The sequence below is a fragment of the Rhea americana genome, unplaced genomic scaffold, assembly GCF_003343005.1.
Source record: "Rhea americana isolate MKP2758 unplaced genomic scaffold, rheAme1 scaffold_139, whole genome shotgun sequence".
In the NCBI taxonomy this organism is placed as follows: domain Eukaryota; kingdom Metazoa; phylum Chordata; class Aves; order Rheiformes; family Rheidae; genus Rhea; species Rhea americana.
Genome location: NW_028185472.1, coordinates 1,349,137 through 1,376,783, shown reverse-complemented (window position 1 = coordinate 1,376,783; position 27,647 = coordinate 1,349,137). Strand labels below are relative to the sequence as shown.

Here is a 27,647-nt window from a genome sequence, read left to right as displayed (position 1 = left end):
CATCAGTTTTTTTGCAGCCCTCAAAGGAATCTCTCCTTTGCAATACTCACAACTAAAGAATTAATGCCCATTACACAGAAACGCAGAAGAATCAAGTAGTCTGGCCAGCYGTGTGTTTTGAAGATCCTTTGTGGTTTTCTAAGGCAGAACCAATCATTCAGATAACCCAAGATAATAATCATTATTTTCATAACATGTAATTCTAGATTTTAAAGGAGAAAAATGCGCAACAGGAATTAGTCAAAAGACTTGTCTTCAAAAAGGTTACTTTTCCCAGTAAAGAGGAGTAGACCACCCAATTTACAGATCAATACAGCTCAAAGTATCTTGAGCCCTTCAGGTTTAGTCCAATGCTTAGGACAATCCTTCATGAGATATATTAATAGCTATCAGTAACAAATAACATCTACAAGTAGAGTTTTACACAGCTAAAAATTCACATTGCACACATTTTGCAGGCTGCTTGTACCACATCAATATATAAATCATGTTTTCATGAGCATAACTGTTGAAGTGCAGCCACTAAGAAAGTGTTACCGATCTAACTTTTAAATCATTGACACCAAGTGTGTTTTATTAGATTTCATCCTTGCAGCTTTTACAGTCTTATTAAGGACAGGAGAGGATTATTTTGTGAATTTCTTACCTCTTAAAAAAAAAAATGTGGATACCAATACATTGTGGTGTTGCAAATATAGCCGCATAGAAGTGCTTTATATGTCTGTAGCTTGTCTGCTTGTAATGACAAAACCAAGACAATCCTAAGTAGCAAGTCAGCCTGAACATGTAGGAGCCCTTTTAGCTATACTAGTATACCACTTTCATGACCTGGACAACATAATTTGCAAGTTAAGGCAAGGTTATAATGATAGGCTCTTAAAAAAGCGTGCCAGCTGCAAACCCAAACGTCTTACATGGGCACTAGAAACAGGTTTTCAGAAGATTCTCCAGGTTAACCACTCGCAAACAAACTGCTGTTTTTTTCCAGACAACACGAGCCGGGCACACGTGTAGGCTTTTCCACAACATGTCTGAAGTCCTTGACTCAAATGTAATGTAATACAAAGTGTTTCCACCAGGAAAGCAAAAGTCTTTCACAACATGCCTGCATCCCTGCTATACCAAACCTCTTCAAGAAGAAAGCTCAAGCAAGCTCTATGGTTCCAGGACACTTTTTTAGGGGGGGGTGGGGAGGGGAATTAAATTGCTGATATCATTGGTTTTGAGCTAATTTTACAAATACTCTCTCTCAATATTAACTCTAAATACTTATCTCAGAGAGATTCTTAATTGGGGTAGAGGATACAACTCAGCCTCAAAGGGTTGCTTAACATAGCCTTGAACTGCAGTCATGAGTCAGAGACAGAAAGCATCACTGTAAGGACATGACTCCTAGTGGTCTCTTGTCCAGGATSTGAAGAGCATGTCCAATGCCAGTGGCAGAAACAGGAGCAATGACATTTTCATTCAAAAATAATCTCAGTATTCAATAAATTGCCAATTACACACCTTTCCTAAAATCACATTTTAACTGACAGAGTTTAAAACTTCTGAGCTACTTATGGAATGAATTACACTCACCTTCAATCTGTTTTAGCCGCCATACACACTTGAAATAATTAGAATTGCTGCACAGAGCAGCAAAATCAACTTCCTACCTTTTATCTTTGACATTTTCAGGCAATTATGACGAAACCTATCTAGGACATGCTTCAGTGACATGGTTAGGTCACTTGCTAGAATATTTCTACATTTAATCTACATATAAAGCCTTCTGAAGACGGAACATCAGTATTTCTTGCTGATATTTGAAAACAACTGTAGAAACAGTTGCTTATGGCAACTTTAACAAGATTAAGCAAGGAGAGAAAACATTTTTTCCTACATGAACAAAAATCATTACCATGCTCAGAGTATTATTCCAAGTCAACATGAGCAAGCACTGCATAACTTTGGAAAAAAATTTGATCTCTTTCACATCTATCAGGAAGGTTCTCAGAGGGGCTGACACAAGGAAACACTGCTTGAAAAATGGTCTGGGCTGCAAGAGGAAGATTATCTGTTGTGAGGTTGATCTACTGCCAAGAGCAAGCATGTTAACTACAGCTAGCCTTCCACAAAAATCTAACAGAGAAAAAGCATCTCCAAAAAAACCCAAAGAGGTTTTAATTGGGATTAAAAGCACTTGAGTTTGCAGTTCTGAATGCATGACCTTGGAAGAGGTACTCTGAGAAATGCTTTCTCTCTTATGTGGTTTCTTTAATGGCATCTTCACAACAGTATGGGGGGGGGGGACTAATTTATTCAACATGCATTTGGCCTCTAGCTGCTTAAGCAAAACATTTTTCTATGACCATTTAATAGTTGGATCACATTGAATCTGTTTTGACTAGAAGTAGCGCCACTGGTTTCTCACATGTGGATTTCATTGCAAAATTCAGGGTTACACTGGAGAAAAGTTAATTCAAAGGAGAAATGAGAACAGCGACTTGAGAAAAAGGGTAGTAATCTTTACATGGGTTCCCCCTCCTCCCGTTTCTCCCCTCTCTCTTTTTTAATTTTTTTTTCCTAATTTAAGAAAGCATACCTACATCACTTTAATATTTCACCTGTCCTGGTGAGAAGCAGTGCTGTGAGGGCCATCCTAGCTAAACAAAAGAAAAAATATCTCCCACACATACTTGGCCCTTCATTCTCTGCAGCAAAACAAAACACACACATAAGCATGACCCTCACTCTGTGCGCTGGCACATTACAAGCAAGGATGAATTAAGTCCCAAAATATCCTAGAAATTTTGCCAATGACTATGGCGAGTACTCAGGTTTGCTGCACACCTCACCCTTCTGGCTGCAACAAAAGAAAGGGTTTTGCTGGGTGCTTCTGTTTCCAATTACTACACAAAGTGTAAATACAATTTTTTTTACATATAAGCCTCAGTTTCAAGAGCAGTCATCACTGTGTCAAGCACAGCACAGGGGTGGTAGCAATTAGCACATGGTTCACTAGAGCTCATGCAACAGGGGCTCACTTGATCACCGAGATAATTACCAGGACCTTTTTACATCTCCAGAACACAAGATCATGTGCTGAAAACACTGCAAGGTCATGGTAATTATTTAGCATTTGAGGAGTATTTGGACCTGCTGTACCAGGTGGGTGGCTCTCACGCTCCACCTAACAAACCAGCAGAGATTTGCAGATGGATGCAATGCTGACATGGGGCCCAACTTCCAAGTTCAAAGCAGGTAAAGAGAGAAACATCTTCAGTGCCAAGTTTTTTCAAGTCTGCTAAATGCGCATGCATACAGAGCCTAGTAACAACCTGTTATTTCTGGAGCAATGCAGGGGAAAAAATAGGCCTTGGGCTGGAAGGGAATAAACAGATTCAACACATAGGATGCTATTCAGAAACATGCAGCAGAGTTCATTACGTTACTAAAAACTTCACATTTCAACATAAAGTCATTTCCATTAAGCACATGAAGTCCAGCTTAAAACTGAACTTGGCATGATCTTAGATGAAACCTGGCCAAAAAAACATACAAAAAACCCCATAAGCATCACACTGTCAGAAACTCGCACTTTGGCCAAGCATAAGCACTACAAAAGGAGCCTTTCTGCCCAAAGTTCTGAATATGAGACATTCTGCAAAAGGAAAACTGCTTCCATGTTCCTGCAAAATGACTCTGGGGACTCCAGAAGCATTGAGGAGACTGCTTTAGTCAGAGTCTAAAAGAAAAAGGCCCATAAAAATCAGAAGACAATGTGAACAATGCTGAGCTATTAGGTCAAAAATGAAAGCTGCTGGGAGAGAAGGGGAAATGCCCACAATAGCTTTGGGAAAGGCTGCCTGAAACCCTCAGGAAAGAAAGAGAGACATACTTTTAAAAATTCAGGATGACTGGCACTTAAAAGTAACACAAGCAAAGTACATCACTTTTGTGCTAGAAACTATAGACAAAAAACATTCATCTTGTTTGGGTCACTGATTCCAGCTTCCACAAGCTCTTTTTTTTTTTTTTTTTTTGGTCCATTTTAATCTACAAGCGTATGTTAGCAGCTTTCTTCTAGCTGGTTTGGAGACTTCTGCAGCTTGTGCTCAACAGGGGAAGCTCCTGCTGCAGCCCCACAGCCTCCCCACCCTGTTCCTTTTTGCTCCTACCGCAACTCCCACACCCGGGTCGAGCCACGGCGTCGGGGCTGCTGGCACCGTATGGCGAGACTGCCTCTGCGTAGCACCGAGCCAGAAGGAAAACAGGGCATGAATGACTGATTGTGGGGACGGAGGGAGGAGGTGCTCCAACCGCTGGGCAAGTCGGGCTCCATCCTCTGCAACTCCACTCTGTCTCAGTGGCGCATGTTAATCAATGCAAGGGCACAAGCCAAAAAAGCACATTGCACAAGGCAACAGGGCAAACAGCCCACAGTACATGAGACTCCTTGAGTTCAGATCAAAAAGCTCTTTTTACAAGGCTGGAGCTGTTTTTGCAACAGCTGGACAGGAGGAACAAATGGAGGCAGGTTAGGCAGTGCCTCCTGCTCGCTGGGGTTTGTGTAAAGTAAGGCTTATCGTAAGCCACCACTGAATATGCAGCAATACAACATATCTTGGCGTATTTAAATGCAACCTACTAAAACACTAATTCTCTGCTCCTCCTTGACTCTGGTCCTTGCTGTGCAATGCAGAAGTAAACAAACACGTGGGAAGCTGAGAGCAACACAAACAGCAGCAAGATGCTTCTGTTGCCTGCCAAGCACATAACCAGCTCTGCCCTCTTAAAGCAGCATTCAGACAGTTACACTTCCACACTGAGCACACTCAGCAAGGCCCAAAAAACAGCTGCCCAAGACAAACTTAAACAGATACTTCAGGGATCAGTTAATACACCTGGAAACAGTAGTCAAATCCTCCTGCCTGTATTCCCACTGGAATAATCAAAGTATACAACAGGCCCTGCTGCAACAATTTTGCAGGGTTAGATGGTGTAAAAATAGAAGTAGCTGGTGAGCCAAAGTTCTGCTGGAAATCCACAAGAAACTCTTCCCTTAAAGTTCCCATTTCCACCTGCTTCCTCAACCTCATCTTCCTAATGCCTGGCAGGCCATCGCAGAGCTCCTTATCCGCACAGGCTCAACAGTACTCRGAGAACAAAGTTTAATCGCAGCTGTATGTCAGCCAGCAATGACTGAACTCTAGTCCTCTTCTACGTTTAAAAAGCCAGGAGAAATGCAAGACAAAGCCAGAAYGGCCAGAAAAATGGAGTCAACACTGCCTGCACCATCAGCAGCATTCCAGAGCCAACAGGGGATCCAAGCAAGCAGCCAGAACTTGAGTTTTATAAATCCTCAGCACACTAAGCCCAAATCATCCAGCAATGCTGTCACTCTCCCTTCCTTCTTTTCAATTGCAATAACTATTTCCCTATGTCTCAAAGACCCCAAAATACTTCCTGTCCTTTAAGGAGCCAGCAATTCCTTTGAGACCAGTTTAGGCTGACGACAAAGCTTATCAGATGACAGCAGCAGGACTCTAAAGCAGAGCGCTAGCATTCGTCTAGAAGCAGCACCATTCARACAATATTAAAGCAAGGAACAAAGCACAGCCAAAACAAGTCTGGATGAGAGCTGTATTTTTTTTTTTTTATCTGAGGAAAAACAAATAAGTTGACTGAATGGAAACTCAGCCAAAAAGGAAAAAGCAACACAATCATTTGCCAAACCGATAAAATATTTGATAGTCCGCTGTGCTTCTAGCTTAAAGAGAAAAATACAGAATATCCTTAGTGTTTTTGTTTCTTTCTTTTTCTGAGATACGTTTCTTGGCACCAAGTTTGTTTTTCACCTGAGAATAAGTAACACGGAAAGCAACATAAAAAACACAACATGAGTGACAGCTGAAAAGCAGCCATCTGTGTGGGTGTTTCTCTTTCCAAACCAAACTGAGTGAAAAGGGTTTTCCAAAGAGTCAGCCAAGCAAAGGGTAACTTCATAAAGCATCTCTGTGGGATCCAACTGGGGAGTATGCTTCATGCGAATATCATGCCTAAAAAATTATTCCCTGCTGCCCACTACCAGCAGCCCTTCCAAATGTCCATTAGTCTCTCCTTTCCTACCCTTCTTAAAAATTGCAGTTAGGAACCACTGTAAAGTATACTTTGCTTGGAAAGCAAATGCACAGAAAGAACTTCAGCTAGCCTACAGGGCCCCTCTGCATTAGGCCACTAGAATGCTACCCATGCAATGATCACCACCACCACCACATTGCAAATACAAACGAGTCATTTTCTTAGCATATCTCAGATTTCACCACAACTGTCAAGCATCGTGTTGGCAAATAATTATATAGCAAAGCAAAGCAGGAGAACAAACTGAGTGCATCTCAAGGGATAAGTAGTGGTTAGGCAGGCACCAAACAACTGCATTTCAATGAAGACTACAGAAGAGTTCTACATCTGAAAGGAAATTCACTGAAAGGCACTTAAATTTGCACTGTCCTAGTTACAGAGCGCTGGGTAACCAGGAACCACTAAACGCCAAAAAACAGACTTGCATGTCAAAACTGCTCATCTACTTTGAACCAAGTCTTTTCATTTTTAAAAGCTGTGATCTGAGCACAGGCACAGCAAAAACCAGCTCTGTCCTTCAGCCCTGTAACCCTGATATAGCCCTACTACCACTGCAGCCACACACAGAGACCTGGATCTCAAAGTCTAGCCCCAACATGGCCACTCCTTGCTTGCCAGAATATCTGGAGCAAAAGGTTACCAGCCAAATGAATTCTTGCCCTGTTCAAAAGCCAGAAAATCTGCAAAATAAAAATACAGACTAGAACAAATTGTGTCTGACCTTCCTCCAGGGCTGTGTTCACAGCATCAGCTCTGTGCACCCAGGAGGATCAGTCTCCTGCTATTGGCTGCGAAAGCACCATAATGCCTCAGCTTAACCCAGCAGGGACCCGCAGGACGGGCTTGGAGGAATCCTCGCATCAGACCAGAGTAGGGGCAGTCAGAAGTTGTTCAAGGCTAGACCAGAAAACGCAACAAGTGATGGACACCAGCATCAGCTGTGGTGAAAACTCGAACTTGCCTCCCTTCCTAAGCACCATTTCCAAAAGCAGGGAATTTGCAGCCTCCTTCGGTAACTTGTACTAGTACTTGGCTATCTATTTGAGGAGTTACACCAGCCAAAACAAGCACCGAACTATTTATTAAAACAGCTAGACAGCACCAAAGACATGATCATCATGATGGGCTGCAGAACTTGGCATGAGCTGTTTGCAGTACTTAGTTTTACAGGGTTTCAAAAGTAACAGGACGGACTTGGAGAAGAACATCCACTCATAACTATTAAATGCACAGGCACACACATTGGCTCTGGTCAGTGAATTTGTGTTTTCTGGAAACCGGGAGTGTATTCACACGATCAGCTTAACTTTATAATCCCTATCAGTTCTTGCCCTTCTAAGAAGCAGCCCAAGAGACACAGGCAACTTGAAAACCGTGATGCAAAAGAGAGGACTGTCACAAGCAACATAACACTTCCAGCTAAAACTAATCATCAGATCCTCACTTAAGGTGAGGATGTTCAATCCATCATCCTGGGAAATGTGGCCGAGGGTGGAGGGCTTTTTCTACTGTTCCTGAACAGCTGGGCTCTGGCACATTTCTGACTGAAGTTGTTTAGCTTCAGCCAAGCTTTTTGCAGAATGGTTCCCTTACAATTGCTGGAGATAGGGTATTGGTTTAGGTGTACCTTTAGTCCAACCCAGTATGGCTGTTTTCACAGCATCTCACTCAGCAAAATACACGCCTATGTATTTCAAGTGTAGTACAATAATACCAGTAAAAACTACCTGATAGGAGAAATATTTTCCTAATGGACTACTCAAAGCCAGAGGCGGATACCTCCTCCAAGCACTAAACATCTAGGGTGAAATCCTCCTTGCAGTCTCAAAGCTCAGAAGAAAACATTGACCCATGGTTGCACCGAGATACTTGCTCGTTTCGTAACAAGCTGCTGTAAAAGGAAACCAAGCTAAACTGTTCACATGCTTAAGGCCATTTAAAGTAGAGACTTACTTGCCTAATGTATAATGGTGCTTCCAGCATTCTGAGGGTACAAGACAGAAGGCAAAAGAAATGTTATCCAGGAAGAAGGCCACAATAAGATAGGCATTCCCATAAAACAATTACCTGTATCAGGAAAAAAATTAACACAAACTTTTCCCAGAGAAGTTTTTCAGAATTAAAAAACCTACATATCCAAAAAGTCAGATTAAAGGACAATTACACTCTTCTGAATCTAATGCTGTATTAGATTTAACTGCTGCAGCTCTTCCAGAACTTGAGCAATACACAGAGAAAACACTTTCCAGGACTGTTTATTTGCTTCAGTTGCATTTTTGGTTAATCACAGGATCAAACGGACTACAAAAATTGATTTGCCACTGATGGAGCCAGCAGAGCCACCACATCTACAAGATACCGCTTTCAGACTTTGGGGAGGTAGAAGCAGCACGGGACTGACTGCTGCAACAACACAGACACTTGGAAAGACACACAACCACACAGCCCTCATCAGGCAACACGTTCTGACCTACATGTTAACAGGGAATTTGCAAGTCCATTGACAAAGAAGCCTGCAGGCCTTTCCAAGAACCACGGAAAACAAAGTAGCTAAAACAATACTGTCTTGCCAACAGACAGATCGTTTTCAAAAGTAAGATGATAAAATATCCTAAGAACACAAAAGTTCTCCTGGGGAAAAAAAGGAGTGCTTTTCAGCACTTACTTTCTCTCCATCTTCCCAAGAAGCTAAGTAGGAAATAATAGAGTTCCCTAACTGCATAAATTCTTCTATCAAGTTAAATTAGATTCATTCCTCCAAGAAAGATTAGTGCTCTAGACAGTTAATGGGTGCTGTTTTCTTGATCCTCATGGTGCTTTTCCCCAGATCACTGAAACAGTACTTAAAAAGTTTCATCCTCTATTTTTTCACAAAGATGCATCTCTTTATCTGCAGGCCATACTGCTCAGCAGAGCAGAAGAGAAGCAAAGAACATCCACTCCAAATGAATACAGAAAATCCTAGTGCTATTTGCCCTCTCTTCTGTTTCCAAACGTTCAAAAGAAACTGGAACTCAAAAAAATCCTCCCTGTTTTGTTAATGGAACTATAACAAACCTGCTGTGCAATTCTCTGCAAGAAGCTATGAAAAACAGAACAAAGCAAACTGCAGGGGTTAACCTGCAGGGCAGCTACTTAAGTAGAAGCAGCAGACAACAAATCATTTATACGCACGTGGAGCCAAGTCTTATTTGTCAGAGGAGCAAGCATCAAAGGCTTTGAACATATTCATCCACTCCCTGATGTCAGCCTTAGAAGTCTTGTTTGCAGTGTTACAGCTACAACAAAGATGCTTCTATAAAAGGAGTAGTTATAGCATCAGGAACATGCCAGGACAGGAATTATGGGGGGAGAGAGGGAAGCTCCCTGCGCCTCTGAAAGGTATTTTTCCCATGTAAAAAGCCAGTTCAAGACCCACAGCAGTTAACTGCACGAGCAACAAACGTACTGGAGAAACAGGTGGTGTGTCCAGAGGAATCCCTTAGACCATTTCAACAAACCACTTACAGAGTCATAAAGACCAAAGAGATATTAAATACCAAACTGATAACATCCCACGCTGCAGCGGGTCATTGAAGCAACCAACCTTTTGGTTGGACCCTGAGCAACAATTGCTGTGTTCACCTCTGCACATCATCCATGGGATAACTCAACTTTCACACAAACACAAAACACCTTCCCATAAACAGACATTTCCCATATAAATTATTCCAGGAGAACACCACAGACAGTACATTCTTTACTTCTGTGGCAGCTGACATGAGGAAAAACAGCAGCAATTTGGGTAACCAAACCTCAGTCCTCCATCGGGAGCACAGTCTTGTGAATACACAAGTATCTACTACTTGAACAACTCTCAACTATTTAATTACCCATTGCAGCAAATGCAACATTGTTCTTAACTTCAATTACCAATCCTTATGCTCTTACAAGTTTCTCAAGTTATTTTTTCAAATCAGCAGTTAGATTTTTTTTTCTAGCTAATGCATTATTTTCTCTCCTCCTCCCTTCCCTTACCCCAAGTATTCAATTAAATTGCTTCTTTTGCTTTCTTTGCAAATTACACTGCAAATGCTGAACTTCTGACAATTAGACAAGGAAAGTCTTGACTAAAAATAAACAAAATTTCAGAAAAAAGCTCCTTTCCAATAAAATGTTGCAATTAATACAAATAGAGAAAAAAAGAACAAAGTCAATCTACAGGTATGCATAAGAATGAAGTTCAACAGATAGCTATCCAACTACAATAACTTCCCCCATCTTGAGAATACCAAAAAAAGAGGAGGAGAGGGAGGATTCAGAGGCCATGGGTAAAATCAAGTTTCCATCTCCCTTTTCAGCTTCCCTCTCACCTTCAGCTAGCAGATTTGTGACTGGCAAGCAAATAGCAAATACTCACCTTTACCAAGTCACATTTGCTCCCTGGAAACACAGTTTTCGTAAGAGCAGTGAGCTTCCCAGTTCTTTACCAGCCCACATTCCTCCAAGAGGCTAGGCAATGGCTTTTTCCTTGTTCCAAAATTCAGTTCGTCTACTGTACTTAAAATGCTAATTCAAGCATCAGTCTGGGGATTATTCCATCCTATCACACATTGTCTCCATTTCAATTGATCATTACGCACATGAGAGGAAACAGATGATAAACTGTTCCCCACACAGCCAATAGAGAAGGCAAAAAACACATTACAGGAAAGTCACTGCAATACTTCAGGCACATAAGAAAACTGCATGTGCTTTCACCACCTGAGTCACTGGAAGTCTGTGGAATTGATTCAGCACCTCAGCAGGAGTCTGTGGATTTGGTTCAGCATCATTTCCCCCGACGCRGGCACACCCAAAGCAGCTCTGCTAGCACAGAAAGCAACTCTTACCTTCACTGTTCCCCCTTTTATTACATCTCTGCCATTAATAAAGGTCTTGCAAGCCAGAAGGTCATTTAATTAAAGGAAAGTACAAGTAAATGGCTAGGACTGAAAGCAAATACTCTACTAACTAGCTCTGCTTTAAGCTCAAAAGCGGAGGGAATGTCCTCTTGAGGGATGCGCTAAACTCCAGTAAAGACATCGGAATTAAGTGGAAACAGCTTCACCCCAACTCCTACTCCTCCAATGTGTTTGTCACAGCACCCAGGCAATCCTGGATGAACCAGGTTTTCAAGAAAGATTGCTTCCCATAATTCATTTCATTCTTTAGGAAGCCTTGCCATCATAAGAGGTATCCCGCTGCGCTAACTTCTTTGCTCTGCAGTGTTCAAAACTCAAAATCGATATGTGACAAACAGGATGAAAAAAAAAAATATATCTCCAACTCATTTAACTTCTACTCATTTGTCACTACCAGCCCTGCCTCAAAATTGAGGGGATGGACCAGGTGCTGTCAAAGACTCACAAAAATCTTACCTGCTACAATTTTTAAATCTTTCCAATTCTTTCTAATTCATTTTATAAAGCAAGTTAAGAATTGTTTTCCTACAGTCAAAAGAGCCATTTCAGACAGGCCAAATCTCTTTCAGACAGGCTGATCTCTTCACATTCACCGAAATTCCCCCAGCAGCATTCATTTACACATCTCGGACCTCCCCTGAGTGACCACAAAAAGCAAAATATTCCACTTCAATTCCAATGGTCACATATGGAGCATTGCTTGATCGGCTGGGAATGTAATTCCAGTTACTAAAAAAGCACCCTGTGACCCAGCCCTATCTTTTCTCCTCTTCAAATTAATGCCATAATTGAAATCAAGGAACACGTGGACCTGTTGGTAGTATAACAAGGGGCAATTACTGAGAGCATGTTTGGCATCTTGGTAACTGCAGTCCACTCAGAGAATCCACTTACATTGCCAAACAGCTTCTGAGAGGGCAGATGGGATTTTTCAGCTGAGCACTGATGCCTTAAAGCAATAAATATATTGAGTAACTCGAGCAAAAAGACACATTGGGCAGCACAGCAGAGGCATTACTCCACTGTTCCTGATAGCAATCAGAGGCAGGGCAGAGCAATTATTATCCAAGGAGGAATAATCTGCTACAGGCTGTGCCTGCTCTAAGTACAGAAAGCTTAAGAAAACAACAGCAGATTTGTTCACACTGCAATACCAGCGTAAGAGCAGCTTCCTCCTGCTGCAACTTGGAACCACAGGTATAGGCATGCTATAGGGGAACCCATTAAAGGCCATCAGAGGCAAAGTAACAAAGCAGTAAGCCGCAGCAGCCCGCGAGCCAGCAATGAGGATGCGATTCACAGGCTGCTGAAGACAGCTGAGTGCCTCCTTGCTGGGTGGCCGTGACTCAGGCTCTGCTGGGTACATGGCAGAGCCTTTGTGGGCAGGGCGAAATGCAGGAAATGCCAGCTACTCTCCACTGGAACATGGATAGCTTCTCCACAGTCCATCAGAGTTGCACAGCTCTTCTGTCTGCAAACGCTAACAAACCGTATTTCTTTTTCCCCAAGGTGTCTCACACACTGACGTGCCTAAGACCTTATCTAGAGGCAAGCCCCAACTCGCAGCCTCATCGTGTTTGATGAGGAGGACATGACACACACCTGACGTGCACTGCCACATCCATGCCAGGGGAGGGGAATGAAGACAGTCCAACACTGACAAAACTACAGTTTCTTGTGGTCTAAAGTTGGCATCAGTGACTAACTGGAAAAAGCCACTAGCAGTGAAAAGAAATGAGGATATGCTCAGTGCTGTTGCCTCACCAAGTACTTGTGCTTTTATCCATTCATCAAAACTGCACGAACACAATAGTGCAGAGAGACAAAGGTTGTTTTCCAGCAATTGCTGCAATGAAGTTTCTGAAAGAATTCAATTTCCAGAATACTTTTTGGTCACTTCCTAGATGGCCTTATCTCATGGCCTGAAACCGGCTCTACAAACAAAGGCAACACTTCCTTTGCACTTTCCTCTTTCCAAAATCTCTTTCCAATCCGCTTGTTGTGTCTGCAGACTCAGAGCTGCTCTCGGCAGCTTGCAGCAGCAGCTTGCCTAAAGCCTCTGTAGCTGCTTCCTGCACAGGATCATGCAAAGCCACAGAAACACCACTGCCATGGGGGAGGAACAGAGAATATCAAGCCAGGCCCCTCCTGCTAAACCCTCTCCATGTTTGTCAGGTGACACCAGGTGGTTTTAAACAATTCATCTGCCACTAACTAATATAACAGGAAACAAAGCCAGGGCAACTACAGTTCTAAGTAAGGGAAGAGAAAGGTTATGCCTACATTAGCAAGCAACATGGCCTCGCAGGAGCAGAGCTGCAGAGGGAAACTCTTGTGCTGAGGACCCAACAGCTACACACACTCAATGAGAACTAGCATGGTCCTGTAGAACGTGTGTCCACTAGTGGTTGGAGAGAGCACTCTCCTATTCAGCTCCACCTAAAAGAACCCAGTTTATATGTCCCAAGACTGTCCTACAATGTGAACCAAAGCACACCAAGCAGTGCCAGTCTCCAACTCATTCTGAAAAGCACACTCCTGACCCAAATTGAAACTGATGCAGACATACCCAATAATGAAGGCTCAGGAGAAGCAGTGAGGAAATATGTGCTCTGGACTAGGAGCAGGCTACAGCCCTCCCAGCCATCAAAATCCTTCACTCAACCAACTAAGCCATTATAACGCTTTCAATCTGAGAATGCTGTCAGCAAAGTTAAGTACAAACATTACCTTCTGCATTGGTATTTTAACACTACATATGCATGGAAAAAAAATATTTACTGCACTGTCAGAATGCTACAAAAGCAGCCTCTCCCATTGTATCTGTCAACCAATACCCATAGGCCAAGCAAAAGGGCAAATTAACAAGCAGTCTCTGGAGCCTCCCAACTTTTCATCCTGCTGTGGGATAGTGGGGAGTAGGAGAGACCTGCACTGTCCCAGGCTACAGATGAGTCGTAAGAGTTTCCCCACTATCTTGGGCAAGGGGTTGCACTCCTCTAGGTAGAAGGCAGGAACTGCCCCAAACCAGAGGAGCTCCACATCCTGTGAGCTGTGCAGAGAGCCTGCCAAGAATGTGGGCCACTTCAACTACAAAAAACAACTCTTACTGATTGATAGCAAATAATCTCCTCCTCCTCCCTTTTCTTTAACATTTAGCAAGGACAGTAAGCCTGGGACAATTCATGATCAGAAAAGCAAGCAAAGAAAAACCCGAACAGAGAAGTAAATATAGATGCCCCTGCACAGGGCCAGACTCCACTGCTGGAAGGCTACACATCTTTAGTGGTATACTCATCTTCTTCTGACATCAAATATTACTCTTACACACATTTCACTCGCTCAGACAAATACAGATACTCTCCTGTTCCCCACGAAAAGAACAGCAGTGAATACTACAAACCTACTTGCTCAGAGCATAGGCTTCCCTTAAGGCACTGAGAGTGAGCCTGAACAGGATCCCATTGGCGAACATCAACTGTCAAATCCTGTAAGTATCAGAAAGGATATTAATTAGTGACACTAATTAAAAAGAACAGTTGGTGAAAGAAAGGAAACCAAGTCAGTGTCATGAGAGATCAACGGCTATTAGATCTTTACACTAAACAGACTCCTGCCCGGTCCGTATGTCACAGCTGAGGTACCAAACACGACAAAGATACTTATCCCAAAATCACAGAAGGAAGCTAGGGCAAAAACACAGATCACAAGCCCCAGACCAGTGCTATTTGCTCAGCAATGCTTCCTCATTAGCCAGTACACTAATGTTAACATCTAAGTAGGGTGGAGGCTAATAAATTTGGTATCAGGGGTCATCTGCTAAATTGCACTACTCTTCTATAGCACTTCTGTAATTTTTTCTAGTCTGTAGAGCAGATGAATCTCATCTGATGTCAGAGCTGTGTTGCTTCTATTTTTTTTAATTCAGCACTGATCAAAACTGTTTTCTGTTTCTCACTACTTGCTTTATACAGTCCCTTGCATATTAGTCATACAAAAGAAATCTAGCAGCATTGAGTAAAGGCTGCAGCAGAAGTCTGCTCTGCTGCCTGCAGAAATACTTCTCAAAGTGGCCATAAAATGCAAAAGAAGTATTAGAAAAATAAGACGTTTTACTGGAAACATTTACAAACAGCCATGAACAGTCATTCTTCTGACCACCTAACTGAAGCTAAAGTTACTATGTATGGTAACAGAAATCAAACGTGTTTAATATGATTTTACTTTTCCACTTTTGTTCATATAACACAATGAACACAGTGGCTGAAAATTGTCTTCAAGTACATTTTAACTGAGAGAGGATTTGAAAGTTAGAGGAAAGCAAGGGAACAAGGACAGCAAAGCTGCACAGGGACAACAAAACTGGGAGAACTTCTTAGAGCAATGCTTCAAAGTACCAAAACGGGAAGGGGAACGTACTGGGTCTTTAACAACAAGCTCAGCCCAAGGACTTGTCACGTACTTCCTGCCAATTGGACCTCACTATAAACTGCAAGATTTATTCATGTACTTTACCTTGAACTGAGAAAAAAACCTTGTTTTTCCCTAGTCTTTATGGAGGACTCACAGACATCAGCAATTACCAATCCATAAGAGCCAAGAAAAATCATAGTTCATTCAATCCCCTGCTTTCTCGCTTCTGTTTTCCCATTATGGAAGGGCTGAAGGCAYTTGTAAGAATGAATACAATGCTGAAAACCACAGACTATAGCATAGACATTGGACCTAAGCCTCATGCACAAACTTTCTGTCACTATTTGTAATTGCTCTCCCTTTTGCTTTACACTCGCATCAGAAAAGGAAAGTTATTCAATCATGCTATGTACCAACAGCACTTTTCTTTAAGTAATTAACTGAATGCCATTCTTCTACGGTGGAACATAAAATCTCTACAAAGACAAAAAAAAAAACAGAACACAAATCCAATCTGGCCAATAACTTTCAGTGGCAGGTTATTTATAAAGCACAGAAAGGCTATTTTCTCACAACAAGGAAACTCATGTCTTAGTTTCATGTGGCATACATTTGAAAAGGGCTGTGCTAGCTCTGCAGGACTTCGTCTTTCTGAAAGCATGAATTTCAGGTCAAGTTAGGAAGCAATATGCTAGAAATTAATAACTTCTAAACAAAGGTCATATCATCTTCTATAACATCAACCTCTTCCTGCAGCAGGGCTCAGCCTCTGAGTAATGCCATAGAGAGGCCTGATCTACTTGCCTGGGCTCCTGTTGAAAGAACCATTTCTCCCTACCTCCTCCTCCTCCTCCCTGCTACTAACTTTCATGATTCAATTTCTACTATTAAACAGCATTCCCAAAACATTACTGGCAAAGTTCAAACCCATCTCCTACTGGTACTGCTGAGCAAGGCAAACAGACATGCTTGTAGCTTCTCTGTAAGTCCTGCTGACTGCTGGGTTTAATAAAACCCACATGTGGCTGGCCTGGCCTTCCTTCCAAAGCAGACGCAGCTCTCAGACAAAGCCTTTGTCCTGCAACAGCCGGCACACGGCTCAGCACTGAGGGATCAGTCCTCATCCTCACTATTCCTGAACAACCTTTGTCACCAAGGCTGCGCAGTTCCCATTGGTACCACTCCCCACAGGGCTGCTCTCCTCCAGAAACGTGGTAATACCTCATGCGACAAAGCACAAGCACTGGAGGATGTGCTCATGTCAGCAAAGCTTCTCAGCTGCCTTTCTGCTGCGGTTATACTTTCCTTGCTGCCAGTGCCCCAGTGATTCTCATCCATCCTCAACCTTGACGTCCAGATATATCTGGTCACTTGCTGGCAAGGCCAAACTAGTCTAACTCCTAGCGGACATGATATCATTTTATTTCATCTAATATTGCAAATAAAGATTGACCACAGAGCTGAAAAAAGTTACCAGCCAGAGGTAGAGGACCAAGAGATACCAAATGACCTGCAACAGGAAAAGGAAGCAGCATCACATAAGTACTAGAACATGCAAGTAAACCATGAAGCAGAGAAATAGTGAGGCTCTTTGGCACTGCAGGAACCACAGAGGAGCAGTCCCTCATGCAAGAAATAGTAAAAGAAAAAGGAGACACCAGCCAGGAGAGCATGCAAGTGATTGTGAGGAGACCCAGCCACTGCCAGCTATCTGCTCATCCCAAAGACCAACACTGCAGCTTTGCGAATGCTCCTGGCCAGAGCAGATACAGCCACTACAGGAGACCTGACTTTTTTGCTTGTCGGGGTGCCTGCTGTCAGCTTTGAAATGTTACACAGGTTTTGAGATGTTTACGCTAGTTTTCTTTAAGAACCTCCCCCCTCTTCTGTGCCCTCCCAGTGATCTTCTTACTTTAAGCACAAGCAACAGCTCTGGCCTCTTGTAGCCAACAGCATGGCTTAGTTTCTGTGGGTTTTTTCTAATTGTTATCACCAGAAAGGATACACAATTCCCTTGATACAAGCACATATGACCAACTCCTCAGACATGATTAGCATGCTGAGAGCTATCAAAAGTATGCATGCTTTCCAACCACCAGCACCTTGAGAAGTCATAGCCAAGGAAATCAAGCACTAGCAATAAGCACCTACCATGCTGGCTTTACAACCCGAAACAGGTCAGAAAAACACTTATAACCAGATAAGCAGGAAAATAAACCTACCCCTAGCCTCACTGCCAGAGGAGATGACAGCAGATTTCTTGCACTTCGTTCCAGAGCGGCCCTGACATATCAGGCCTTGCTCTGCAGCTCATTTAAGCAGATAAATATTCTGCTTGATATATTCGGAAAGAATGTTTCCTTTAAAAGTAGTGCTCAAAAGTTCCCCCAGAGGGATAGCTCCCCTGGGTTAACTGGGAAGTTGAATGTTTGCAGCTGTTTCTGTGTGTATATAAAGCTGTCTATTAACAATACACCTCAAAGGGCTCTAGCAACATCAAAGCCTCTCAGAAACATTAATGCACATTGCAGCCATTACCTCTCTTTTACAGGGAGGGAAACTGAGGTAGAAGTTGCATAAGCAAGTCGACAATAAAATCGCTGTCCTACTTCCCAGTCACATGCACTACTCATGTACATCATTGCCTTTCAGTAAGCAGTTCCTCTTATTTATTCTGCCACTGACATTTCTCTATTCCACAGAAATTCAGACTCTTCCAAAACAGCAGTTTCCACCATCCAGTAACCAAAGCCTGAGGAAATTGCTTCAAGGTATTGTAAAACATGTTTTCCTTCCCACAGCTCCCATACAGCTTGGAAAAGCAGACCTTTCCTTGGACACAGCAACAAACTGTAGCTCCAGCGGAAGCAAAAGGGTCCACTATTCTGTGTTTCTCTTCTCACCTCTGAGGTGCAATCCACCCATCAGCTTAACCCACCTAAAACTCTTGCTGCCAAAATAGACTATCCTGCCTTTTCCCTCTTCCACATGTCTCAGTCATCTCCTCCACATTTGTGGCAGTGTGCACAGTTCTTTTGATCCAAATGGAAACTAGTCCAAAAAAGGAAAATAAAGGGGAAGGAGATAGATTTTTGGCCTGAGCACAGTTTGAGATCTGGGAAGCATGACCTCAGGAAGGTGGCACTGGGGCATGCCTAGGAACCAAGATGAGGCTCTTAAGCTACGATGCAGCACTAGGAAGAGGAAAAGCATCACAGCTTTGTCTCTCTACATGTATAAGTCTCTTCAAACCATTTTAACAGCTCTAGTCACTGCTGAATGTGCTCAGCCACTCGCTTTTCAGGAGACTCATCGAAAACTGCTACCCACGGACTCCAGATGGGGCTGATGTGCCCAGCAGCTATGCACAGAAGTCACCTCTTCTTGGTTTCCCTCTGGCTTATAAAAGAATAGCAGGAAGACAAAGTCTCTCTGTGAGGTTTTGTGGGTTTTTGATGTTTGCCTAAGCTAAAGGATGTTCTCAAGGAGTTTTCAGGAGGTGAGGAGTAAGCACAAGCATAAGCAAAGGGTATAACAGACAGCAGCATGCTGAAAATACATAAGCAAAGTCCTCTGCAGCACCAAAGGTCAAATCGATCTGGACATTCCTAAGGCAGTCACAGAAGCTCATGGAGGGGAGTTTCCAGTTCTTTGCAGAGAAACCCTGGGGAAAAAGGCAAGARAAAGCAGAAAGATAGGCCTGAACTCTGAGCCAACCTTTCATGCTGTGCTGCGACCTCTTTCAACACCCACAGGAAGCATAGGTGCAGCTCAAAAGCGCAGCGCAGCCAAAAGCATCTGGCAAGGGCTAGCCTGACCCCAGTACTGAGGGGGCCCAAGCTGCCACCCAGCCACGTTGTTCCCCATCCTCTGCTTGCACACAAGCAGGGAGATAGAGGGGCTCTCCRTGCTGCCACACGCTCACCACCAGGATCCCGTGCAAGGCTGCTGACATGGTCCTCTGATCAGCACCTCTCCAGAGGAGAGGCAAGGGACACCCATGCTCAGCTCTGAATTTTAGGGCCTTGGGCTGGTTGCCAGAATGAGCTTTTACAACCAAACAAGTGACCTATCTCAAAAAAAAACCAGCAAGAGCATGACCACCCTGAAGAAGTAAAAGCCACAACAAAGCTGTGCTAAGGGGAGAGAGCGAATAGGTTGGCAGACCTAACAGGACATACCCAGAGACAGCATCTAAACACAATCACTGATCTTAGCAACAATTTGATGCAGCTCCCCCCACCACACCTTTAGCTTTCAGAGGCAAAGCAGGCAGAGCTGATCCTCTCTTGCTTTTTGTGTTTACATACCATTAGTCACACAGTCTCCTGACTAAGCAGCTTTGAGGTCCCAGGCTAGCTTCAGCTGGGAAACAGTGAGGGATCTCTACTGCACTCTCCACCAAAACCATCAGCTCTGTCAACCCTCTCAGCACGAACAGAGGAACACAGTTAACACCTGTACGTTCAAGCCTCATTTGAACAGCCTTCGCAGAAATACTCAATGCTGTTCCCACACTTTATATATATATATATATTTATTTAATACAGATTTTCTTTTCCTTAGAAAAGCACCAAGCAACTCAAACTGAATTTCTGTGGCATCAAAATCAATAAACCATCAAGGCCTCTCTAACAAAACTGTTCTCACAATCTTCCTGATTCCTGGTAATTATTTCCATGTGACAGCACACTCGCATCACAGAAATATCCCAAAGCATCCAAAAAGAAAAGTTTATTTCGAAGCTCAAGCTTTCACCTCTATAGAAATTCCTCTCAATTTAGTATGAAAAAGCAAATGATTAATACAGGCCAATCTTTCACATGGCAGAGTTTTCAAAGTCAGCTGAGATCAGCTGAAGCCACAGAGCTCATGCTAGGCATGACACAAGCACCCTCAGCTGTATTGTGACATTGGTGCTGGGAACCTTCCTACCACCTGCGCGTAACCTCCTGGCAGCAGAGACTCTGGGCTGCCCAGCAATGCGTGTCAGCCATGGCTTTTCCCCACTGGCTTTGCAGCATGAGAAGGAATCGCAGCGCAGCTCCACTTCGCAGCATGCATCCCTGCTGCCACCAGCAGGGACGCAGCCTCCCACGCACATACCCTTCTGCTAGGTTCTTCATGAAAGGAGAATGGAAACAAACTAAACAGAATTAAGGGAGTCATCCCAAGGCAGCACTAAATCCATGCTCGGTCAGTTAAAGTAGGATAACGCCCAGCCCAACTTTTTCCACTCAAAGCCTGAAGTTTCYAGCAGTCAGAGAATATGGACTAGCAGGGCTGTTCAATCTACAGTTTTAAAGACTAGAGACATGTTTCCCACCCAGACAACTGGATCACCCTGCCAGCCTCTTGGACATCTCTGTCCCTGACACTCCAAGGTAGAAGATCATCCCTGGAAAATCCTAGAGGGTGACTCGTAAAACCATTTCCTGAGTGAGAGAGGGCTGGCAACARTTCATTGTTGTCAAAAAGCAGCAGAGATCCATCATCTCCCTCTTACCTTCACCATGTCTTCATCCCAGGCTCCCTCCACAGTTTCCAGCACTCGGGATTCCTCCTCAAGCCAATTTAACTCCCAGTGACAGAGAATTAAGACTGCAAAATAAGTATTTATATCACACAGGATTCTCTGCCACTTCACTGTATTAAATAGGCTCAGTGACAGGTTTAACAAGCAGCAGAGCTGGCCATGGTAAGGAGCAGGACCTAGTCTGACAGGCTGATACAGAGTAGCAAGACATCTCCTGTTCAGCAGCTGCAGGTGGTTTCATTGATTTTGCTGTGTATAAAGCTACAGCCTAAAGCTCCCTGACCCAGAGGGGAGTAGAAGAGCTCTGCAAGGTTCTCTCCAACCTACGCTGGAGTGAAAAACCTTGTTGTAATAAATCCAAAGAGAGCTTAGCCTCAAACGCTCAAGAAAAACACCCAAACATTTAAGAGGATTTTCTGTGCTGCTACTGGCCTCCTTGCACACTGCCCTCCTTCCACCATAGGCAATCCCTGCTTCAGGTGAGGGGCTACTCAAAACACTAATAAAAAGTGCTAGAAAGGGACATTTACTGACCCTCGCAGGCTGCATGTCTGCACCCTGAAGCACAAGACTGCATTTTGACAATCATTTCAATCCAGGGCCTTGAACATTTAAATTACATTGAGGGCTATGCAAAAGCTTTCTGTGCTTTCCCTGGTCTGCTCGAAGTTGGAATAAGTAAGAGGATTCACAGACTAAGCCCAAAAGCAACACAACTGCATAGCCAAGTCTACCCCTCCTCTCAACACTCACTCCACGCAATTTTTCCATGGACACTGGATTAAAGCAAGCCCATTTAAAAGGCAGCTAATTACACATTAAACACACTAGCTGGAGGCAAGTTCAACCCCTCCTGTGGTTAAGATCTTTGAGAATTTACTGGTTGTCACAGCTTTGCATTCTATTCCCCCCACTTTCTGCTTCCAATTCTCCCCACATCTTTTGCTTGAGGCATGAGGTAAACAGAGCAGCCTCCAGTCAGACCTCCTGACCCGTGAATAGCCATCAAGCCACCTCCTGGACTCCTCAAACAGATGCATTGTGAGGTCTCTGGCCTCAAGAACAAGAAAGGGCCTGGAGGAACTGGCTCTCTCATACTGCCATATGAATTAAAGACACAAGAAACTGGATTCAGCATTTCAACAGCCGTGTTACTTGAGTCTTGGGAGTAGCACGATGGGCACTATTTGGCAGCAGCTTAGGTAGCTCTTCCCCAGCCTTCTGGATAGGCTGGTACAGTGACATTATGAACCAGATGGGGATACAGCAGTGGCTCAAGAATATGACAGTAAAGAGCAGATTCATTGCATGGCCACCCAACCTGTTGTATCAACGCAGCAAGTTGCAGGGAGGTGGCTTAACCAAGCACCAGAAGAGCCAACAAGCAAATCCATACCTTGCAGAAACACATATGGCTTTAAGCTACAGGTTTCCTTGTGAAACTCACTGTGCAAGTAAGGAAGAAAATGCCTTAAACCAGTTCCAGTAACTTTATCTAGGTGAGCATTGTAAGCAGCACCAATAACATTTGCAACACTTCTAACCCACTTCTAGCATTATCACTTGCAGGAAATAAACATATTACATCCTCCTCGATAAGTCGGCCCTGGCATTTAGACAACAATGCTCTCGCAATTGGTTTCAACTCATTAAACTGAGGGGCAAGGGAGGAAGAGAATCAGTAAAAACAAGACACCACAGAAACTTTATGAAACTAATTTTCGAAGAAATAGAATTTCTGCTTGAAAATCCTAAACACAGAGGTCACTACTGCTTGTTGCCTTCTTCTAGACACTGTATTAAAATCTTTGGCAAGACATGCAAGTAACTCTTGGTGCAACATTCTTCCACTCAAGCTCAGGRCAGGTGTCAGACTTATTCAGGTCAATATAAATGATAGCAGGAAAGAATACATTCCCAAATTTTACCTTGGGAAAAGAAAAACCACACAGCTAAAATTAAAACTTGAGCAGTAAGAAGATACAACTTTTCATGTGAAGAGAGGAAACTTAAAAAGAAATGGTACTAGCTCATACTGAAGACCCATACTTGCATCCCCCCAGCGAGCAGCAGATGCTGCTCACGCATGCTTTACCACGACAATGGTACAACTGTTTTCTGCAATACACCCTCCGTGTTTTCGGCAGCCTGCAGCCAGCACACAGCTTAACACTTGGCAAAAGGCATGCAAAGCATGCCCCCTCACCAACCCTACTAGAGAGGGGAACAACTGTTGCAGGCAGGGAAGGGGAGCAAGAGATGTAAAACCTAGAGCCAAAGGGCACGACTTCACGAGGTCCCACCAATTCCTGCCAAGCAAGCCAGCCCGTAAAGAAATAAACCAAGTCTGCACGCCTGCTCCAAACAAGGATTGCCACGCAGGCTAGTGCTCGCTCACAGGACACAGCKCACGCTCCACCTTGCTGAATAAGCACATCCCACCACCCTGCCTCTCACAGCAGAGGCAAAAACAGCTAGCTGCTGAGTACCTTAACAACCAAGCACTTCTGAGCAAGCTGGCTTTAGTTCTGCTGTCAGGATGCCAGCAGGGCCTCAAGCAGTAAAGAGCCTGAGTTCGTACCAACAGACACCCGGGCAAAGCTGGCGTAACTGGGGCCCACAGGAGCTGTGCATCTTCAGCAATGCCGCCCGGCGCTTGCTCCCTGCTCAATCCAACGGCACGGCAGAAGAGGCAATAGCTCACAATCCGGAATTTGCTATTCTCAGGGCTTTTCCATAGKAATACCAAAAGCCTCAAGGACATTTTTTTTTTCCCTTGGTCTGATGCCAGCTAGTTTCCTGAAAGGAAAAATCTATGCTGAGCTCCAGGGGCCAGGGCAAGCACTTCATTTGTTTAATTCTGAAGTAGCCAGTACTCATCGGCACAGTAAATTCCCATCTTGCCTGAAGTGCTTGCTCCTAAGCGGTCCACAGGCTCAGCTGCAGCGAGGGAAGCTCTGATTCTCACACTGTGCCTCTGTGTAAAGCTCAATGGTTAAATGATGCTGGCTCCTGTGTCTAATTTCCAGGATYCAACCACAAGGACAGCTAAAAATATCCCAATTAACCATTCCTTGTCAATTCAAGAGATGCTGACGTTGCCACAAGAGTATTAAGCCACAGCAAACAGGAAGATGTGGTTTGCAAAAAATCAAACTGGGAAAGCAGCTGGCCAAGAGAATTGGCTGAACTCAAGTGCGGGCTTTTGGTAGAGAGCTCTGATGTGCTTGCAAAGCTTTCATTCCGGTTTGATATAAACACGGTATCATTTTTGTGCTATTTGCTCAGCATTGATTATACACAGAGAGCTGATCCTGGCTGTAAGAGCCCATGCAAGCTGTCTCTTGAATCAGCTGGCAGCTCAGCTCTGGGGTGTTCTGCATGTCAAGAGTTAAGTGGGAAACTCATTTGTGGTAACCATTACCAAGAGACTGCTGGGCTCCAGGAGGAGCACGGTTTTAGATTCAAGGACTTCTTCGATGCAGATTTAGCAGCAATCTTTTGTCGCTGTCCAGGCTTTATTTGACATCCCTACTTTAAGCTTCATTTGTGGGTAAAATGGGGTACGTTAATCACAGCCATGAACCTAGGAGAACCAGCAAAGCGTCTCAGCTCGAGTCTGAGCGTTCTTTTTATCCCAGAGTTACATTTTGCTCTCCTGCRCTGGGTTCTCGTTAATAGAATTGCCAGGCCGGCTGCTTCAGATTTAACACTTCCCAAAGACACGAGTTGGAATGGCACCGGTCCAGCCTCGGTCTGCAAGGCGTTTGCTGTTTTTCGATCCTCTAGCGAGCCGCTACTCTAACGAGCCTGACCCCGTGACGCGAGCGGGGGAAACAAAAGAAACAAACACCAACTGTCCAGGACAATCAATATCTTTCGAGGAATATACAGGCCTCTTGCCAATTCTCTCCCAATCCAATTTAGCTCTCCTACAGCACAAAGGATGAAGACACGTGCAGGAACCGTGTGGATGATAAAGCGAGTTAGCACAGAGTGAGGAGAAGCTAATTGACAAGATTAATAATCCAATGGGTTGCTGACCCAGAGAAGTAAGGCTGCTACTCAAATAGCAACTTGGGAAGGCAGAGTGTTTCCGAATCCACATCCATCTGTTTTCTATTGCTGGATGCAGAGGGCATGCAAGCAAACCCCCAGCCAAGGGGTGCACTCAACCAACTCAGAATTACAGAGCAATTGTAAGCACCACGAGCATTTGTTTTAAAAATACCAATCACTGTGTAAAATGGGGAGCACCCCTCCCAAAGCGTGTCGTAGCAAAACAGCCAAATTGTTAACCTCCACACAAACATCACAGGACCTAATCCTGCTAAAAGGCCACTTTCTATTCACAAAAGCTGTCATACAACCACTCTGAGAGATTTACAGCATGGCACAAACCAGTCCCTTAAATCATCGCAGCACTGCCCATGACATGGACGATCAGGAGCATCACAAGCCAATGAAACCAAAAGCAGATCCAGTAAATGCCCCCACCACAAAGCTGTGCTGACACTGCCATGACTTCAGCATTGTAGGGGCTGCTCCAGGCACAGAGCTGCTCACGGAGTGAGATTTTTTCCATCACCTGCAAGAGGACTTCCCTGTCCTTGGCAGGGAGCACAGGGAGAAAATGATGGCTTGGCAGCACTCAAATGATTTTTGCCTGCATTAGTGTTATGAAGCTGCGGGTTCTCGACCAAGTACAAACACAGCTGAGTTTCAGCTGCTGCCCTATCCCTGGGAATGCAAACTCAGGCATACAGTACTGCAAAGCATGGAAAAGATAGCAAGGAGGACGCTTAATTGCACAAGGTAGACATGCCCTTGCATGAGCTTGAGCTGTGGGAGCTGGTCAACTCTCTCCTGCAATTAAAAGGCAGGAAAGCAAAACACAGGAACTACTCCAGCATGACTGCAAAGGAGTCAACAGGCTTTCAATTGCAAAACACCCTTTACACACACTCTTCAGGGTGATTTGGTCACTTCACTGAAGAGAGCCCTATAGCCTAGCATTTTTTAATTCTAAAAAGAAGGAAAGCRATGGTTTTGCCGTGAGAAAATATCAGGCAGAACCCAGTTATTAAATCACACCTGCAGTGAATGAGGGAGAGCGTGGATGGGGCTGGTGATTCCAGGCTAATCTCAATGGCTTCCTCTTAACCCAACACCCTGCATCTGCTCAGTTTGCACTTGTATAATTCAGGCAGCAGACCACTAAGGGAAAGGAAAAGACACAAATAACACTAGGGACATGAAACTTCTCATCTGGGAGGATCAATGCAAAAGGTAGCCAACTCAGCGGGAAGCATTTTTTCCAGCTCTACTGAGCTGGATCAAAGCTGTAAAACTGAGCTGGCAAAACGCTACCATTTGCATCTAAGGCAGGTGTGCTTYGGCAACAGGAGATGCTCTCAAGCATCACCCAGCTTCTGCGTATCAACAGAAAGAAGCAGCTAGATAAGAAATGATATTGCCGAGAAGTGTGTGTACGGGTGTGGCTGCATGTTTCTTTGGGTTCAAAAAGAAGAAAAAAAAAAGATAAACATGGCTTTCCAAACATGTTTGTTGGCCAATCTTCCTTCAGCTGAAAAACAAGAAGGAAGCTCACAGTTATGAAAATGAGACAAGAAAGCCAGGACAGTTTCTGAAAAAAGCTGAGATCATGCTTCTCAGACCCTTTAAAGAAAGATGCAACATACTAGTACATAAAAAAGAACAAAATGGGAAGAGAACTTAAACTTTCAAGTAGTTTGGATAAAATATCATTCAGAGAAGCTATTAAGAAAACTCTGCAAGAGGCAGAGCCCATTCACAGACTAAAACCTGCCAAAAAAAGGAAATAAGTAATTTTTAAAATTCAGTTTTCAGTTGGAAAGTTGTTGATCTAAACTGGTATTCTAAGAGAAATTCACAGCCTAGACAATGCTAGCTAAGAAAACGCATCCCGGAAAAAAATAACTTGAACATCTGAGGAAGGACTAAGAAAAACCCTAAGAAGGGGGCAAAACCGAGCAGAGAGTGTTCTGAATCCCACAAAATAATGGATTAAACATTGCCTGACCACGAGTACATCAACGCTACACGAAAGGAAACCGTGTTAAGCACCGAGGCGGTTGATGGAGCAAAAACCCGGGCAGCCGCCAAGGGAATTCTACAGAAGAGATTCGTAACCTCCTTGGTTTACAAAGTGCTTTAGATGTGTCCCCTACACCGTTCAGTTGGGTCATCTCAAAGTAAAGAAAAAAAAGAAGAAGAAGAAAAGAAGAAGAGAAAGGACCGTCGGAGGGGAAGAGCCAGAGCAGAGCCCAGGTCCTGCGCGCCGGTTTCTAATCTCGGGTTCAGCCCCGGACGTTGCCGCCGCTGCTCAGCGCTTCACGCGGCTCGGCCCCGAGCCCAGGAGCCGCCTCGCTTCGCTCAGACGCCCCGGGGGGCAGGCCCGCACCCGCTGGCACCCCGTGTCCGGCGGCGAAGGGCCCCCTCGCCCCGCAGCGACGGAGCGCTGCTCTCACCGGCAGGAAGGCGGCACCGGCGTGAGCGGTTTTACCTCAGCGCGGCCCCGCGGGCACCACCGCGGCCAACGGCCTCGCCCGCGCGGGGTCCTGCGCGACCCCCCGCCGCGCCCCGCC

At 44.2% G+C, this 27,647-nt stretch overlaps 1 protein-coding gene across 2 annotated transcripts in view; it reads right to left on the bottom strand.

Moving 5' to 3' along the window:
- Positions 1 to 21,064, bottom strand: part of LOC146599549 (uncharacterized) — a 94,887-nt gene extending 73,823 nt beyond the window's left edge. The window contains exon 1 of one of the 2 annotated variants that reach the window (XM_085298464.1): positions 20,989 to 21,064. The gene's annotated coding sequence lies outside the window, so the exon portion shown is untranslated. Of the gene's footprint in view, positions 1 to 14,476; positions 14,553 to 20,988 lie in introns of those variants that run through there. The other variant, XM_085298460.1, reaches the window with a different exon arrangement.
- Between the last annotated feature and the right edge of the window lie 6,583 nt (positions 21,065 to 27,647).